The sequence below is a fragment of the Eptatretus burgeri genome, chromosome 2 (genome assembly GCF_056783735.1).
Source record: "Eptatretus burgeri isolate ZD-2024b chromosome 2, Ebu_testis_v1, whole genome shotgun sequence".
NCBI classification, from domain to species: domain Eukaryota; kingdom Metazoa; phylum Chordata; class Myxini; order Myxiniformes; family Myxinidae; genus Eptatretus; species Eptatretus burgeri.
The window spans coordinates 70,417,929-70,423,928 of NC_140962.1; the positions used below are offsets into that span (position 1 = coordinate 70,417,929).

Below are 6,000 nucleotides of genomic sequence, written 5' to 3' on the forward strand. Positions count from 1 at the left end.
GGTTAGTACGTGGTGTTAAGGTCACGAGGTTAGTACGTGGTGTTAAGGTCACGAGGTTAGTACGTGGTGTTAAGGTCACGAGGTTAGTACGTGGTGTTAAGGTCACGAGGTTAGTACGTGGTGTTAAGGTCACGAGGTTAGTACGTGGTGTTAAGGTGACGAGGTTAGTACGTGGTGTTAAGGTCACGAGGTTAGTACGTGGTGTTAAGGTCACGAGGTTAGTACGTGGTGTTAAGGTCACGAGGTTAGTACGTGGTGTTAAGGTCACGAGGTTAGTACGTGGTGTTAAGGTCACGAGGTTAGTACGTGGTGTTAAGGTCACGAGGTTAGTACGTGGTGTTAAGGTCACGAGGTTAGTACGTGGTGTTAAGGTCACGAGGTTAGTACGTGGTGTTAAGGTCACGAGGTTAGTACGTGGTGTTAAGGTCACGAGGTTAGTACGTGGTGTTAAGGTCACGAGGTTAGTACGTGGTGTTAAGGTCACGAGGTTAGTACGTGGTGTTAAGGTCACGAGGTTAGTACGTGGTGTTAAGGTCACGAGGTTAGTACGTGGTGTTAAGGTCACGAGGTTAGTACGTGGTGTTAAGGTCACGAGGTTAGTACGTGGTGTTAAGGTCACGAGGTTAGTACGTGGTGTTAAGGTCACGAGGTTAGTACGTGGTGTTAAGGTCACGAGGTTAGTACGTGGTGTTAAGGTCACGAGGTTAGTACGTGGTGTTAAGGTCACGAGGTTAGTACGTGGTGTTAAGGTCACGAGGTTAGTACGTGGTGTTAAGGTCACGAGGTTAGTACGTGGTGTTAAGGTCACGAGGTTAGTACGTGGTGTTAAGGTCACGAGGTTAGTACGTGGTGTTAAGGTCACGAGGTTAGTACGTGGTGTTAAGGTCACGAGGTTAGTACGTGGTGTTAAGGTCACGAGGTTAGTACGTGGTGTTAAGGTCACGGGGTTAGTACGTGGTGTTAAGGTCACGGGGTTAGTACGTGGTGTTAAGGTCACGAGGTTAGTACGTGGTGTTAAGGTCACGAGGTTAGTACGTGGTGTTAAGGTCACGAGGTTAGTACGTGGTGTTAAGGTCACGAGGTTAGTACGTGGTGTTAAGGTCACGAGGTTAGTACGTGGTGTTAAGGTCACGAGGTTAGTACGTGGTGTTAAGGTCACGAGGTTAGTACATGGTGTTAAGTTCATGAGGTTAGTATGTGTTAAGGGCATGAGGTTAGTATGTGTTGTAAAGTTAATGAAATTAGTATGTGTTGTTAAGGTCATGAGGTTCGTATGTTTTGTTAAGATCATGAGGTTAGTATGTGTTGTAAAGTTCATGAGGTTAGTATGTGTTAAGTTCATGAGGTTAGTATGTGTTGTAAAGTTCATGAGGTTAGTATGTGTTAAGTTCATGAGGTTAGTCTGTGTTAAGTTCATGAGGTTAGTATGTGTTGTTAAAGTCATGAGGTTAGTATGGGTAAAGGTCATGAGGTTAGTATGTGTTGTAAAGTTCATGAGGTTAGTATGTGTTGCTAAGTTCATGAGGTTAGTATGTGTTGCTAAGTTCATGAGGTTAGTATGTGTTGCTAAGTTCATGAGGTTAGTATGTGTTAAGGTCATGAGGTTAGTATATGTTAAGGTCATGAGGTTAGTATGTGTTAAGGTCATGAGGTTAGTACGTGTTAAGGTCATGAGGTTAGTACGTGTTAAGGTCATGAGGTTAGTACGTGTTAAGGTCATGAGGTTAGTACGTGTTAAGGTCATGAGGTTAGTACGTGTTAAGGTCATGAGGTTAGTACGTGTTAAGGTCATGAGGTTAGTACGTGTGTTAAGGTCATGAGGTTAGTATGGTGTTAAGGTCATGAGGTTAGTATGGTGTTAAGGTCATGAGGTTAGTATGGTGTTAAGGTCATGAGGTTAGTATGGTGTTAAGGTCATGAGGTTAGTACGTGGTGTTAAGGTCATGAGGTTAGTACGTGGTGTTAAGGTCATGAGGTTAGTACGTGGTGTTAAGGTCATGAGGTTAGTACGTGGTGTTAAGGTCATGAGGTTAGTACGTGGTGTTAAGGTCACGAGGTTAGTACGTGGTGTTAAGGTCATGAGGTTAGTACGTGGTGTTAAGGTCACGAGGTTAGTACGTGGTGTTAAGGTCATGAGGTTAGTACGTGGTGTTAAGGTCATGAGGTTAGTACGTGGTGTTAAGGTCATGAGGTTAGTACGTGGTGTTAAGGTCACGAGGTTAGTACGTGGTGTTAAGGTCATGAGGTTAGTACGTGTTAAGGTCATGAGGTTAGTACGTGTTAAGGTCATGAGGTTAGTACGTGTTAAGGTCATGAGGTTAGTACGTGTTAAGGTCATGAGGTTAGTACGTGTTAAGGTCATGAGGTTAGTACGTGTTAAGGTCATGAGGTTAGTACGTGTTAAGGTCATGAGGTTAGTACGTGTTAAGGTCATGAGGTTGGTACGTGTTAAGGTCATGAGGTTAGTATGGGTAAAGGTCATGAGGTTAGTATGTGTTGTAAAGTTCATGAGGTTAGTATGTGTTAAGTTCATGAGGTTAGTATGTGTTGTAAAGTTCATGAGGTTAGTATGTGTTAAGTTCATGAGGTTAGTCTGTGTTAAGTTCATGAGGTTAGTATGTGTTGTTAAAGTCATGAGGTTAGCATGTTTTGTTAAGATCATGAGGTTAGTATGGGTAAAGGTCATGAGGTTAGTATGTGTTGTAAAGTTCATGAGGTTAGTATGTGTTAAGGTCATGAGGTTAGTATGTGTTAAGGTCATGAGGTTAGTATGTGTTAAGGTCATGAGGTTAGTATGTGTTAAGGTCATGAGGTTAGTATGTGTTAAGGTCATGAGGTTAGTATGTGTTAAGGTCATGAGGTTAGTATGTGTTAAGGTCATGAGGTTAGTATGTGTTAAGGTCATGAGGTTAGTAAGTGTTGTAAAGTTCATGAGGTTAGTATGTGTTGTAAAGTTCATGAGGTTAGTATGTGTTGTAAAGTTCATGAGGTTAGTATGTGTTGTTAAGTTAATGAGGTTAGTATGTGTTGTAAAGTTAATGAAATTAGTATGTGTTGTTAAGGTCATGAGGTTAGCATGTGTTGTTAAGGTCATGAGGTTAGTATGTGTTGTAAAGTTCATGAGGTTAGTATGTTAAGTTAATGAGGTTAGTATGTGTTGTAAAGTTAATGAGGTTAGTATGTGTTGTAAAGTTCATGAGGTTAGCATGTGTTGTTAAGGTCATGAGGTTAGTACATGTTGTAAAGTTCATGAGGTTAGTATGTGTTGTTAAGTTAATGAGATTATTATGTGTTAAGGTCATGAGATTAGCATGTGTTGTTAAGGTCATGAGATTAGCATGTGTTGTTAAGGTCATGAGATTAGCATGTGTTGTTAAGGTCATGAGATTAGCATGTGTTAAGGTCATGAGGTTAGTATGTGTTAAGGTCATGAGGTTAGTATGTGTTAAGGTCATGAGGTTAGTATGTGTTAAGGTCATGAGGTTAGTATGTGTTAAGGTCATGAGGATAGTATGTGTTGTAAAGTTCATGAGGTTAGTATGTGTTATAAAGTTAATGAAATTAATGTGTTGTTAAGGTCATGAGGTTCATATGTGTTGTAAAGTTAATGAGGTTAGTATGTGTTGTTAAGTTAATTAAATTAGTATGTGTTGTTAAGGTCATGAGGTTAGTATGTTTTGTTAAGGTCATGAGGTTAGTACGTGTTGTAAAGTTCATGCGATTATTATGTGTTTCTAAGGTCATGAGGTTAGTATGTTTTGTTAAGATCATGAGGTTGGTATATGTTAAGGTCATGAGGTTAGTATGTGTTAAGGTCATGAGGTTAGTATGTGTTAAGGGCATGAGGTTAGTATGTGTTAAGGTCATGAGGTTGGTATGTGTTAAGGTCATGAGGTTAGTATGTGTTAAGGTCATGAGGTTAGTATGTGTTAAGGTCATGAGGTTAGTATGTGTTAAGGTCATGAGGTTAGTATGTGTTAAGGTCATGAGGTTAGTATGTGTTAAGGTCATGAGGTTAGTATGTGTTAAGGTCATGAGGTTAGTAAGTGTTGTAAAGTTCATGAGGTTAGTATGTGTTGTAAAGTTCATGAGGTTAGTATGTGTTGTAAAGTTCATGAGGTTAGTATGTGTTGTAAAGTTCATGAGGTTAGTATGTGTTGTTAAGTTAATGAGGTTAGTATGTGTTGTAAAGTTAATGAAATTAGTATGTGTTGTTAAGGTCATGAGGTTAGTATGTGTTGTAAAGTTCATGAGGTTAGTATGTGTTAAGTTAATGAGGTTAGTATGTGTTGTAAAGTTAATGAGGTTAGTATGTGTTGTAAAGTTCATGAGGTTAGCATGTGTTGTTAAGGTCATGAGGTTAGTACATGTTGTAAAGTTCATGAGGTTAGTATGTGTTGTTAAGTTAATGAGATTATTATGTGTTAAGGTCATGAGATTAGCATGTGTTGTTAAGGTCATGAGGTTAGTATGTGTTAAGGTCATGAGGTTAGTATGTGTTAAGGTCATGAGGTTAGTATGTGTTAAGGTCATGAGGTTAGTATGTGTTAAGGTCATGAGGTTAGTATGTGTTAACGTCATGAGGATAGTATGTGTTGTAAAGTTCATGAGGTTAGTATGTGTTATAAAGTTAATGAAATTAATGTGTTGTTAAGGTCATGAGGTTCATATGTGTTGTAAAGTTAATGAGGTTAGTATGTGTTGTTAAGTTAATGAAATTAGTATGTGTTGTTAAGGTCATGAGGTTAGTATGTTTTGTTAAGGTCATGAGGTTAGTACGTGTTGTAAAGTTCATGCGATTATTATGTGTTTCTAAGGTCATGAGGTTAGTATGTTTTGTTAAGATCATGAGGTTGGTATATGTTAAGTTAATTAGGTTGGAATATGGTATTCAGTTAATGAGGTTAGTATGTGTTGTTAAGTTCATGACGTTAGTTTGTTTTAAATTAATGAGGGTAGAATGTGTTGTGGAGGGCATGATGCGAGTATGTGTTGTTAAGTTAATGAGGTTAGTAAGTGTTGTTAAGGTCATGAGGTTAGTACATGTTAAGGTCATGAGGTTAGTACGTGTTATTAAATTAATGAGGTTAGTATGTGTTGTTAAGTTAATGAGGTTAGTTTAATGTGTTATGTTCATGAGGTTAGTACGTGTTGTTCATTTGATGAGGTTTGTATGTGTTGTTAAGTTCATGAGGTTAGCACGTGTTATTAAATTAATGAGGTTAGTTTAATGTGTTATGTTCATGAGGTTCGTATGTTGTGAAGGAAACAGTAATTTCAGGTATCCTTGTGTACACACGTCTGTTCAGTCGTCCATGCAATATGTCATGACAATATGTATTAATGGAAAAAAAAAATTCAACACAGGAAACAAATACCGGATAACAAGACAAATGAACAACTCTGTTTCGTATTTAACACTTCTGAGCAAAATATATCCACACTCTAAAAATTAATACCTTAAAACTTACTCGGTTTCAATCAAATTGTGCAGCGTTTGACACAATAGGAAAACGCTGTGGGTCCTGTTTAAAAACGAAATGAATCAGTGAAAGAGAGCAACAGTACCTGTTCCTTGTGGACCTGCCCAACAGGACAAACACGGAAAACTTTTGAACTACATTCCAGCCTTCGTCTGGCCCCGCCCATCCTGGGAATTGGCTCCACCCCCTGGACGTGTTCCGATGTGTCCCTCGTCCGCCCTCGAGGATGAAAACGACGCGAGTCCTCATCATGTCCCGATTGCAGTAAAGGTGATTTCCCCTTCCTCCGTGGGAGAATACCCACACTTGGAAAACGATGCCCACGCAGCCCAGTGTTGCATTCGCACCATTATTTGGCATTTTTGAAAGGGCCTTCTCATCAAGGCAACAATCAATGTTGTAGGTAATAATATGTAGTTCAAGCATATTTGAGGCTTTGCACCTGTTCTGGGTTCTTCTTCGTATGATTGGTTTGAGTTGAGTGAACCAGCCGGTGAAGTGGGCGGTCCTCAGCCCT

The 6,000-nt window shown here is 39.3% G+C and overlaps 1 protein-coding gene across 6 annotated transcripts in view; it reads right to left on the reverse strand.

Moving 5' to 3' along the window:
- Positions 1 to 5,738, reverse strand: part of LOC147032263 (neurabin-1-like) — a 94,628-nt gene extending 88,890 nt beyond the window's left edge. For 2 of the 6 annotated variants that reach the window (XM_085869691.1, XM_085869693.1), the window contains exon 1: positions 5,569 to 5,729. The gene's annotated coding sequence lies outside the window, so the exon portion shown is untranslated. Of the gene's footprint in view, positions 1 to 5,568 lie in introns of all 6 variants that reach the window. The other 4 variants (XM_085869695.1, XM_085869690.1, XM_085869694.1 and 1 more) reach the window with 3 other exon arrangements.
- Positions 5,739 to 6,000: the final 262 nt, after the last annotated feature.